This window comes from Bos taurus, chromosome 19, assembly GCF_002263795.3.
Source record: "Bos taurus isolate L1 Dominette 01449 registration number 42190680 breed Hereford chromosome 19, ARS-UCD2.0, whole genome shotgun sequence".
Taxonomy (NCBI): Eukaryota; Metazoa; Chordata; class Mammalia; order Artiodactyla; family Bovidae; genus Bos; species Bos taurus.
In genome coordinates this window covers 18,459,387-18,471,406 of record NC_037346.1, presented here as the reverse complement: position 1 = coordinate 18,471,406, position 12,020 = coordinate 18,459,387, and the positions used below count along the sequence as shown (strand labels likewise).

The window sequence follows — 12,020 nt, the reverse complement described above, 5'->3', positions numbered from 1 at the left end:
GGTGGGAAGATCCCCTGGAGGAGGGCATGGCAACCCCCTCCAGTATTCTTGCCTGGAGAATCCCCATGGACAGAGGAGCCTGGCGGCGGAGAGTTGGAGTCCTCCTAACTGCTGCTTGCCAGCTGGGTAGCCTTTGGCAAGTAACTTCTCTGTGCCCATTTCTTCTGTTGTACACGAGGGTTCTGAGACCTCCCTTGTAACACTGTGATGAGGCTTATGTGAAAAGTGCAGGCAGAGTGCCTGGCACATACCAGTAGACCTTTGAGAGTCTCTCTTATTTTGAATAAGCCCATGGCTTTGGGCAAGTCACTTAACCCACTGGGAACAGCAGCTTTGTAATCCTAAAGCGGGGTGATATCTGGGACCCCTTCCCATCGGAGCCTATTATCCATCAACCACATGCCAGGGCCTGGGCCAGGCTGGGGAGACAACGGTGGGTAAGATAGTCATGGCCCCTCCTGCCCACTCCTGTCTGTACCCCAGCTCTGAGAGCAGATGAGGGGTATGGTGTGTCCTCTTATTATAGCTGAGGCTGCAACTCTGAGGCGCAAGACTCCCCCAGGATCTCACAACTGCCTTTGGTGCTGAGGGAGCAGAAGCCCAGCCTTCTAGGTGCAATAGAGCCTCCTGGGTGGGAGCCAGCCCCCAGTGAGCTGTCAACAGGGAGGTGGGTGGGTCTGCTTCCTTAAAGGAACCCTGGGTGTGCAGAAGTGGCCACCTCACACATCTACTCTGCCATGCGTCCAGCCTGAAAGGTCCCAAGAAGGCCCCCAGGAAAGGCGAATTGCCACAACTGCTCTTGGCCTGCTCACTCACTGACCATCTTGGCCATCTTGACCAACTTGGCCAGCCTGATGCACTCTAGTGGGACTAGTCGAATAGGGTGCAGAATCGAGGGGTTGGGGGAGGGGAAGGAAATACTTTGATATTCCAAAAAGTGCTGCAGAGTAATCAGCATGGGAAGTTAAAACATCAGGATTTCCTTGGACTTCCTTATGCTTTTTTATGGCCTTGTTGTTTCAGTTGCTTTGTGACCCCGTGGACTGTAGCCCACCAGGCTCCTCTGTCCATGGGATTTCCCAGACAAGAGTACTGGAGTGGGTTGCCATTTCCTTCTCCAGGGGATCTTCCCCACCCAGGGATCAAACCCACTCTCTCTTGCATTGGCAGGCAGATTCTTTACCGCTGAGCCACCAGGAAAAGCCCTTTTTATGGCTTTGTGGTGTTTTTATTCTGCATTTCAAACTGGAGGTTGAAGTAGACCCTAATCCCTCCAGCCCAGGGCAGTGGGCAGGGTTTGCGGGGACACCAGGCAGGTGACTTCTCACCCACTGAGCGCTCCCTCCCACCGCCCCCTCCTCCCCTCTGGCAGGCTCTGGGGAATTTTGAAATTGCCCTGGAGCCAGACCCCTTGTGTTGGCTGCCTAGGAGGACTGGGGAAGGAGGTGCTATGTGGAAAGAACCATTGCCTGATTTTAATCTCAGTTCTGCCACTCTGGGTCTGAGATCCCCCTTTCTCTGTCAAGTGGGGTCTGCACCGAATACAGCGCATACCCTGTGTAGCCTAAACAACCTAAGGTCTGTAGCCCAGAGGCAGCCTGCCCGGAGGTGCAGAGAAGGGCATGGGGCTGGGACCCTGGGAGGGTTAGGAGCAAAACTGAGATGTGCAGCTGGGAAATTTGGATCAGTCTTTGAGGATTTTGTGGTTCATTCTCATGAAATGAGCTTCCTTTCACTGGATTTCTGCCCTGGGGTGTGTGGGGCTCAAGGAGAAACGCTGGCTTCTCCTCCTCGGTGACTGAGGCTTAAGTTTGGGTCTTTCAGTGCTCTATCTCCATGTCCACCATGAGGCAGACCTCCTCCCCCAACCCTTCTGAAAATGAGTCAATTGCAGCGCTGCCTACATGCTGACAGCACCTGGTTTTGCAGGAGGCTGAAGGCAGGCATTGGGGAAAGGGCGATAGCTTGCAGGCTCTCCCCTGGGCTAGCTGGGTGACCTTGGACCCGTGACTTGCCTTCCTGGGACTGTTTCCCCATCAGTGATGATACATGTCCGCTCTGTAGTCCAATACAGGGGTCACATGAGGAGGCCTGGGTGAAACGCCAGGCTCGTGGCGGGGGACTGGTGGGGGGGGCGGTGGGGGGGAGTCCCAGTGGCTGCTCTTAAGTGACTCTATAGCTCACCCCAGGATCTATGGGGCCAGCGAAGGAAACTCAGGGAAGTATACCCTGGGCCTGGCAAGCCTCCTTGCCGCTTTGTTGTCTGGGGAGAAAACACTGCAAGAAAAGCCATGTGGGGGTGGGGTGGGGGTTCCCGTTTCTTCGCAGAGATAGGCCTGGTATACCCTAAGAGGGGAGGGTGGGGCGCGAAGTCGCAGATTCTTCCACTTGTGAGTTCATTTGATCACTTGTAAGTGAGAGCGTTTGAGTAAACTCCTGGAGTTGGTGATGGACAGGGAGGCCTGGCGTGCTACAGTCCATGGGGTTGCAAAGAGCCGGACATGACTGAGCAACTGAACTGAAGTGAGAGCATCAGGATACTGTTCTCGAGAATCCTTTCCTAGGGAGCTTGCTGTTGTAAGCTTAAGAACATGGGGGGAAAAAAAATGTCTTTGCTCCTGGAACCAAGAGGGCGATTCAACAGATACTTGGAACCAGGACTTGCGTATAAGCAAAATGTTGGTCTCCAACTTGCCTGGCCAGACCCCTGTGTATCTGGGAAAAGTCAACCAGCCCACTTGCTCCCAGCTGGCCAGTGTGGAGGCTTCCTCCCGCCCTGGGCTGAGCCTCGGTCCGTCTAGCCCTGCCTCTCCTCCTGTGTCTGGGGATAGCAGGCGATCGCTTTGTCGCCCAGGTCTGGGTGCATGCGAACCTCGGCCAAATCGCTGAATGTTAAAACATCTGGCAAAATATCACATTTCCACAATGGGCCTTTTCTGTAGAGCTGGGGATAGAGTGGGCAGTGTCCGGACGCTGGGAAATTACTTAAGCTTTGACAGTGGGAAGGAGCAGGGTCTAGGATCCTGACTTTGAACCGAAGGGTGAGGATGGAGCGGGGAGGAGGATGCGCCTTCAAAAAGAAGTAGGGCCCCAAGAGCCAGCTCCCCCTGTTTCCAGAGCCGGTGGGGGAAGGGGGCTGCGGCCAGCCTGCCTTGGCATCCTCCCTTCTGGCGTCCTCTCGGTGGATTTTGTTGTAATGAGACAAGTCCTGACAAATATCCCGTCGCCCTTTGGGCTGGAGAGCTGTAAGGCGTCCTGCCTGGAAACCCAGCCCCATTCACTGGGGAGCCATAATTAGGCAAGAGAACAGTTCACCGGCCCTTGATTCAATAAAGACCCTTTTATGATGTTGGTTTTTCCCAGAAAAATAATACTACTTCGCCCCGTTTATTGCATTTAGATGTGTAATCGTATTAGGGCTCAGCAGCCCCGGGGACCGAAGTTCCGTAGTTGGGGTTTTCACCAAAGGCTGTTAACCCGGTCTTCAGAGGCAGTGACCTTGGGAGAAAAAAAAAAAAGACAAGGACGGAACATTTTTGAAGATTTCTCTCTCTCTCTCTCGGCATTTCAAGGACGTTTTCTGCCGTCTGGGTGAGAGGCGACCCAGGGAAGAAAACTAGAAAGTGAAACTAACTCTCCTGGCTAGTGTCCCTGCAGGCCGCGGCCCTGCACGGCCCCTCCCTTGTCGTTGACCAGATCTGTCAGTCAGATGGATGGCACGTGCCCGGCAGAGGGCTGGAGGAAATGTCAGCGAGGATGCCGGTGGCTCGGCACCAGGAGTCGTGGTGCCCCAGCACGTCCCCACTGAGACGCCGGCAGGGCGGCAGGCACTGGGGTTTGTGCAGGTGGCCGGCCTGGGCCTCCCCCAGGCCCCGCCCTGTTGGGGTGGCCAGCCCCGACTAAATATAGTCCTGGAGGGCGAGGCGGCTCTCGGTTGGTTGGAAGGGTTTGCTTGCCCCGCCCCTGATCACCGCCACCTTCCAGATTCTTGCCTACCGGGGCTCTCACCTGCTGGTCCCTTCCCCCGGCAACCATCTCCTCTGACCTTCTTCCCCCAGGCCTTGTGTCAAGCAGGCTAAGAACTTCTGCTCATCAGTCCTGGAGTAAAACCCCCCTCCTAGAAACCTGCCCAGTGCCGGGGTGTTGGTACAGATCACCAGTGGTGTCCAGCACCTCTTTCCCAATTTGCGGTTGGTTTAGAAATCTCAGGCGATGAGGAAATTTATGGGAGTCATTCGTGGGCGTGCTCTTATTAAGAAATAGGGTAGGACCTTTCATTAAAACCCTGTTGCCTTAAAAAGGGGGATATCCATTTAATTCCAGGACATCTGATGGGAATTGTCACCGAAATCTCTTTTCAGATAGCACCCTTTAATGCAGAAGAACTGCATTATCTATTTATAGATACTAAAATGCATACTATATTCTTTCATTGTCAGGATTTGAGGTGTGTGCGATTTTTTTATTCAATCTTAAGCTTTAGATACTTTATTTTGGGGGAAAAGTGCTTTTATATATATATATATATATATAAAATTGTTTTTTGATTCCACACCCCCCACACAGGAGTATAATTAGAACGTCTGAAACCAGATTATCCAATTAGTAGTTGTTATTTAGATGCTAAGTCGTGTCTGACTCTTTGTGACCCTATGGACTACAGCATCCAGGCTCCCCTGTCCTCCACTATCTCCCAGCGTTTGCTCAAATTCATGTCCAGTAAATTGGTGATGCTAGCCAGCAGTCTCATCTGTATCCAATTAGTACATTTTTCTAATTAACTGTTAGGAATTTGTGATGAGATAAATTATTTTAGATTTCCAATGAAACTTTGGTCACAAAGGGTACATGAGGGGAAAGATCGTGGGTTTTCAGTTTTGGCTACCACCTACTCACCTACTCCCCACAGAATACCTAATTTGCCTGCTGTTAGGCAGCAACAGTGACCAGGAAACAGTTTTATTTTCCTTGTCCCAAGTAGAGTTGGAAACATTTCTCGTCTATGATGGCTTCTCTCTGCTCCGGACAGTGAAGCAGGCAGATGGTGGGGTTTAAATACTACTTTTGTACATTTTTCAGCAGTAACATTGGTAGCTGTCCTTTGGACAAAAAAACAAATTTGTGATGATCTGCATTCATTCAGTTTGTGTCTTCTTTGTGCCTTGTATGTGCTTCCTGTGCCAGGAGGCTTGGCGAGGAGAGGGGGCAGCCTGTAGGGGTGGGGACCTCTGACCAAGACCAAGGAATGGAGTCGTTTCACATTTGGTAACAGTGCCCGGTGCAAGCCCCAAATCCTTTATCCGAAATTCTAGACTCTGAAAACCAAAAGTTGTTTTTATAACAAATTTCATGGGAATTCTTGACCCAAACTGACTTGAGTCTAGATTTTCCCTGGGAGCATGAATCTTCATGGCTTTCCCTGCAGAGACATTCCTTCGTGTGATTTCAGGGGGTGGAGGGTGCTGCTCTGCTGGTGTGTTGGTCAGCATGTGGCCTGTGCACCATGTTATCTAAGACCTGAAAACTTCTGCAGTGAAAACTTCTGCAGCATGTCAGGCCAGAAGGTTTGGGGTAAGAAGATGCAGTCCTGGAGCAGGAGCATGCGCCTGACAAAGGCAGCTGGACCCGAGGCCTGCAGAGCCCTCTCCCCCCAGACCTTGAACTCCACGAAGGCTCACCAGGTTTTGCTCACTGTTACATCCTCGCTGCCCAGCTGGGCGCCTGGAGCCTCCTAGGTGCGGAGTGAATGCTGGTCAGCAGTTAAGTGTTGGCCAGCTTTGTTTGGGAAAGCCAAATAGTAAATATTTTAGGCTCTGGGGGCCATGGGGCCTCTGTTGCAACTCTCTTGTCTTTCATTTCCTAGAATCCATGATACAAAGTGCTGAAGATGCTTTATACAAAAAAAGATATTCGCTATGCTTATTATTTATAACAGTGGCCGTTTAGAAACAACATGAAGGAAACAGTAAGATGCATCACGGTGAATCCTCCCCGTGGGATATTTGTGTGTGTGTGCTCAGTCGTGTCTGACTCTTTGTGACTCCATGGACCGTAGCCCGCCAGGCTGCTCTGTCCCCAGGATTCTGTAGGCAAGAATACTAGAGTGGGTTGCCATCTCCTCCTCCAGGGGATCTTCCCGACCCAGGGATTGAACCCACGTCTCCTGTGTCTGCTGCATTGCAGGTGGGTTCTTGACCACTTGAGCCATCACCATGTAAATGAATGAGTACCTGTGTTCTGATAAAATGGTGACCGTTGTGGGTCTGGCCTGAGGGTCCACAGTTGGCTGATTCCTATGAGGAGGATACACACACCCTAAGCCTAGACGTCTCCCCATCTCTTAGCCCTACTGTCTACAGGCCTGGTCAGTTTGTTGCCCTGCCCCAGTGCCATCTCCGGTAAAGAGGTACAGGCAGTGCCCACCCCCTGGTGTCTGCCTCTCCCGTGTTCAGGAAACATGGCTGAAAGGGAGGTGCCGCGCTCCCTGGACCAGCCTGGTTCAAGGGAGTGGGTGTTCATGTGGATGACTGCATTTGGGCTCCAGTCCAGCCTTGCCAAGGGGCACTCGCACCTCCACCTGCCAGTGAGTGTTTTGGGGGCTGAGCTAACTTCAGGGTACAGGGGCCATCATCATCAGGCCAGGCAGGGCTGGCATTCGTGGGGCGTGGGGGAGGGGACGCTGAGGGGGTGAGAGAGAGTGTTTAGGAGGCGTTCTCAGCCAGAGAATTTCTGGCAGAGAGATGAGTGACCGTAAACCCAGGAGCTCAGGTCTCCTGGCTGTGTTCATCGTAGCCCAGGAGTGGCCAGCAAGGGTGGATGGGCCAGCGGCTCCAAGAAGGCTTTCCACCGCAGCGCAGGCCCAAGTCCAGCAGAGACCGCTGACTCTCACCCCCATGGCAGGCTGACCTGGGGGCAGGGGGGTGGGTGGCTGGAAGGAGGGCAGCACTTTTTACAGAGCCCACACCTCTAAGCTGAGGGCCCCTATGCCCAGCTTCTCCAGGCCCGCCCCTGCCGCCAGCCCTGGCCGTGCCCAGCAGCTCCTTCAGGACATTCTGCCACCTCCGCTCGACCACCTCCTTCCCGAGTCCGGGTGGGACTTTCTCAAGCAAACTGCAAACAAGGGCTGGCACCTCTGGTTGGCTTTTCTTTTCCTTCCATTATGGTTTTGTGATTTGCTGGCAATTTTCAGGTGGAGCGCCTGTACTCAGCAGCTCCCTCGGAAGCCTTGATGGCTTTTCAGCCCCCAGCAGAAGGGTGTAGCGCCCCCCGACCCCAGTCAGCAGCGTGAGTTCAACTCAGTGTGAGGGCTGAAAGGAACCAGACTGGGGGCTGGTGTGTTTGGTGATGTCAGAGCCAAGCCCGGGGAGGTCCCCGTCACGCACTAGCATGGTGTGGGGGATCCTCTGGCCGCTGTCCAGGGCACCCCTATCCCCCAACCTCACCTTGTTATTGAGCATCTCGGCCAGGCACTGCCTGTACCGTGGTGGTAAGACGGCCCAGAGAGGTGCTTCTCAAACTTGGGACCCTGTGAACCACACCAGGAGACTGTTAGCAATGCAGACTCCAGGGCCCTTTGGTTGAGCTCCGGGGCCCGAGAGTCAGCATTGTTAATAAGCACAAGGGATTGTGATGTGGTTCCAGGTTGGTGCTGAGCGGGGCGGGGGTGGGGGAATAGGCAAAGCCGTGTGATGTGTGTGGAGTCGGGGAGCATGGAGAAAGAAGACGAGGCTCTAACTGGGGGTGGCGGGGCTGGGGTCAGGAAAGGTGAGCTGAGCCTTGAAGCACAAAGCAGGCATGGTAGTGATTGCTGACTCTGGAAATCTTGATGCTGGGCACAGCTCGAAGCCTTTATAGGCACTGACTCATTTAATCCTTCCAGCAACCCCATGAAATAGGTAGTTACACTGATTTTTTTTTTAAGTATTTATTTGGCTGCACCAAGTCTTAGGTGCAGCATGTGGGATCTTTTGTTGTAGTGCACAGGATCTAGTTCCCTGACCAGGGATTGAACCCAGGCCCCCTGCATTAGGGGCACAGAGTCTTAGCCACCAGGGCGGTCTCTCGTTACCCTGATCTTGGAGCACAGAAGGGTTTAGAAGCTTGCCTGAGCTTCTCGGTTGCTAAGTGGTGAGCTGACCCTCTTTGTCCTCCTTGTCTGTTCTTCTGCACTGGGGCCGCGGCATACAGACCGTGGGACCCCCTCACACCACGGCTGTGCAGACTGAAGGCTAGGGCTTCTTCGGATGTGGTCATGTTGCTGAGGGATTCAGGAGGTTTGGATCCTAGTGTGCAGAGACGGTTTGGCTTTTTAAAAAAAATTTTATTTCGTTTAAAATTTTTTTTTGGCGGTGCTGGGTCTTCATTGCTACGCGGGGACTCCTCTCCAGTGCTGGTGCTCGGGTTTCTCATCGTGGTGGCTTCTCTTGACACGGAGCTTGGGCTCTAGGGTGCACAGGCTTCGGCAGTAGTAGTTCCTGGGCTTTAGGCGTAGGCTCAATGGTTGTGGCACGTGGGCTTAGTTGCTCTGCAGCGTGTGGGCTCTTCCTGGATCAAGGACTGAACCTGTGTCCTCTGCATCGGCACGCGGATTCTTTTTCACTGAGCCACCAGGGAAGCCCGACAGTTTGGCCTTTGCTGGTGGAGTATATGCATGATGGTCTTGGTTAGGGCCAAAAGTCGTAGCAAGGTAACAGCTGCTATAATGTAGCTTTGAGAGGCAGCTGGGATTTGGCACAGGTGTTCTCCCTTTGAATGAGGCAGGACCCTGGCGTGTGAGAAGACGGTGCAGAGCTCACTGGGCAGTGAGGCCTGTGCCCCCACACCCCAACTCCACCTGCCCCTCCGAGAGGGAGGAATTCTCCACTGCCCAAGTCCTCAGAGTCTCCCAGGGAGCCTGGCCCAGCTCTAGGGGTCTGAGGGCAAGGGGGAAGCTGCTTGGACAGGGGAAGACAGTATGTTGGGAGCCGGCCCAAACCTTTGTATGCTATTCTTCCTTCAGTCTTCACATCACCCTGCAAAGGAAGCCACTTGTTCTGTTTACCCACGCGCAAGCCAAGGCACACAGACTCTAAGCGACTTAGACGCCACCACACAGCAAGTAAGCGGGTAGTGGAGCCTGGTCTGTTTCCTGTGGGACGTACTTTACAGCAGGGTCCGCCTTATTCAGAGAGGCCACATGTCCTGCTGCACCCTCAGTGGGGCTGGTGACCGGGGGCCCCTGAGGAGTGGGTGCAGTGCCCGGGTGGGTGGGTAGGGCAGGCTCCCAGTGGCCAGCTGAGCCCAGCTCTGGATGGGATGGCCTAGCTTCAGGGGATGCGTTACCGGCTGACCGGTGGCATTCTGAGGATGCCAAAGGTCTGGGGTCTATGGGAGTGGTCAGCTGGGGTCTTCCTAGTCTAGGGCCCTAATGCTGGGAGCTGAGCCTCTGCTGTTCTGACAGAGGCCAGGTGAGCCCTCCCTCGGGTCTTCTGGCTTTGCCTAGGTCTTGGGACCCCCTCGTCCACTTGGGATTCTGCCAGGACTCTAGCCTACGGCTCCCTGTGGACAGAAGGCATTGGGTTCCAAGTTGGCTCTGGGTGGACCAAGGGCTGGTCTCTCCTGGGAGCGCCTGGGGTGTGGGGCAGTGAAGCCAGCCACTGTCCAGGCTGAGAACTGTGCCACCGTGGAGACCCTGCAGCCACCCCACCTGCCGCAGAACTTCCTATGGGCTGGGAGGGGTGGGCCAGTGTCGGGGAGGGGTCACTGTTTCTACCTTGGTTCACCTGGGTCAGCTGGCTGACTCCTTCCTCACCTGGAGAGTGCTCGAGGACAGCAAGAAAAATGAGGGACTTTCAGGGGCAGCTGTGTTTTCTGACTCAGTCATAATGCCCCTAAAAATCCTTATTGTTCTTGCAGTGTGCATCAGGCGGCGGCCCCAGCCCAGCCCTTGCCCACCTGGCCTCTCTGGGATGGGGAGAACTACCTGGGGTTCAGCTGGCGTGCCCTCCCACGTTTTCCTGAAATGAGACTGTAGGGGGATTTGCTGATGAGTTAATGTTTTGTTGGTTGATGCATTGATTGGCATGTACTTTTATAATTTCTTTTTTGGTGGAGGATGGGGTAGGCTGGGCACTGAGACACTCGCGCACAGATCGGAGCCCAGGAGAATGCAAGGTCTCCCTGGTTTGTGCGCAGTGAGGGGTCCCTAGAACTTAGCTGCACATTACAGCCTGAGGAAGGGGAGCTTCAAGGGCAGGTGTACCCAGGGCTAGGTCATGTCCTACTCTTGATGACCCCATGGACTGTAGCCTGCCCAGTTCCTTTGTCCATGGAGTTTTTCAGGCAGGAATACTGGAGTGGGTTGCCATTTCCTTCTCCAGGGGATCATCCCGACCCAGGGATTGAACCTGCGTCTCCCACATTGGCAGGCAGATTCTTTACCACTGAGCCACCTGGGAAGCCCCATTTAGGGGCACTGTGTTTTAAAACGGGAGGAGCCTCAGTGTGCACCGCTGAGCTGGCCGTTTTGCAAATCTGCCTGCAGTGGACCGAGGTCTTCCCGCAGCTGTTGCCCCTAGAGCCTGCTTTCTCTTGGGCGGGTGGTCTCTACCCTGTCTCACTTCCTGGGTCTCCACCTTGCCCAGCAGGTGCCTCAACCAGTTATTTTGGACGTTTTGGGTAGAACTGGGGTTCCTGGGGGATGGTCAAGCAGAAATACAAGTTGGTGACATGTCTTCCAGAACACAAGAACGCCATTCAACAAAGATGTCACTAAACGCCACAGCCACACAATCATCCGCTCTGGCTGAGGCTGGGCAGGTGGCCAGCCCACAGATGGACGGACAGGGAGGTGGCAGGGCAGTAAGCAGGGCTGAGCCTGCTCCCAGGGGCGCCCCTCCGGGGTCTCACTGGCCTCCCAGGTCAGTCGAGGAATTCATCCTTAAGGTATTGCTCAGGCTCCCTCCCCAGGTGCCGACTCGCACGTTCCACTGTTCCACTCGCTGCATGTGGACTCTGGCCGCCAGGATCCTCCTTCCTCCTGGCCAGCCCCAGCTGCCCACTCCTCCTCGGGCTCCTGTGATCCGGATAGCTGTCTCCATCCCAGCCCCGGAGACAATTTTTAAGGAGCTTCAACATTCTTCTGTCCAGGGGAAGGGACGGCTCCAAGGTAAAGGTTAATGTTGCTGCGGGGGGGGGGAGGTAATGTTTATTACTTCTTGGCGAGAGGTGGGCGGGCCTCTCGTGAAATGTGATTCTCACATCTCAGGTGGACACAGGGCCACAGAACACATCCCATCCTCTTCATAGCTAACCATTTGCTAACGTCCACTCAGCTGTCCCTCCCTTCTGTCCCCACAAACCTCCTGTTCCAGAGTGTTTTCTTCATTCTTTATCCCAAAACATCTGGAAAAAAAAAAAAAAAGTCCACTTTTAAAAAAGACTACATAAGAAATAAAACATTATTGGTTTTCCCTCAATCATATAAGAACTGCTTTCCAAGTGCAGAGAGCATTTTAAAAATGCAGAAGGATGAAAGAGGCTTATAGGTGCCCATACCTAGAGATCATGTCATCTGATAGATTCTTCCAGGGTTTCTTTTCTCTTTGCATGTACGTGCGTGTGTGCAAAGTTGCTTCGGTAGTGACTCCGACTCTTTGTGACCTTATGGACTGCAGCCCACCAAGCTCCTCTGTCCATGGGATTCTCCGGGCAAGAATACTGGAGCGGGTTGCCATGCCCTCCTCCAGGGGATCTTCCTGACCCCGGCACTGAACTCACATCTCTTAGGTCTCCTGCGTTGGCAGGTGGGTTCTTTACCTCTAGTGCCACCTGTACAGCCTTCACTCAGTTAGCAGGAGTGGGGCTTCTGAAAGGGAGAGGGCCCGTAATTCACTTGCGTGATGGCCTTGGGCCCATCGGGAGGCAGAAAGTCTCTGATTTTCTTTCTGCCAAGTGGGCCGGGGACTGAAATTCGCCTCCAGCCAGGAAGTTTGTTGGAGGGTGCTGGGGCGGCACTGGGTTTCCCTCTCTAAACAGAGACT

General features: G+C 53.9%; 1 long non-coding RNA gene and 2 other non-coding genes across 5 annotated transcripts in view; 2 read left to right on the top strand and 1 right to left on the bottom strand.

Moving 5' to 3' along the window:
* Nucleotides 1–5,706: 5,706 nt before the first annotated feature.
* Nucleotides 5,707–12,020, bottom strand: part of LOC132343021 (uncharacterized) — a 168,328-nt gene continuing 162,014 nt past the window's right edge. For 2 of the 3 annotated variants that reach the window (XR_009491661.1, XR_009491662.1), the window contains one exon: nucleotides 5,707–11,382. This is a non-coding gene — a long non-coding RNA (uncharacterized lncRNA). The remainder of the gene's footprint in view (nucleotides 11,383–12,020) is intronic. The other variant, XR_009491663.1, reaches the window with a different exon arrangement.
* MIR2333 (microRNA mir-2333) lies at nucleotides 7,549–7,611 on the top strand. Its single transcript, NR_030858.1, has one exon. It is a non-coding gene; the product is annotated as a microRNA mir-2333 (primary transcript).
* On the top strand, nucleotides 9,795–9,905 carry MIR365-2 (microRNA mir-365-2). Its single transcript, NR_031313.1, has one exon. It is a non-coding gene; the product is annotated as a microRNA mir-365-2 (primary transcript).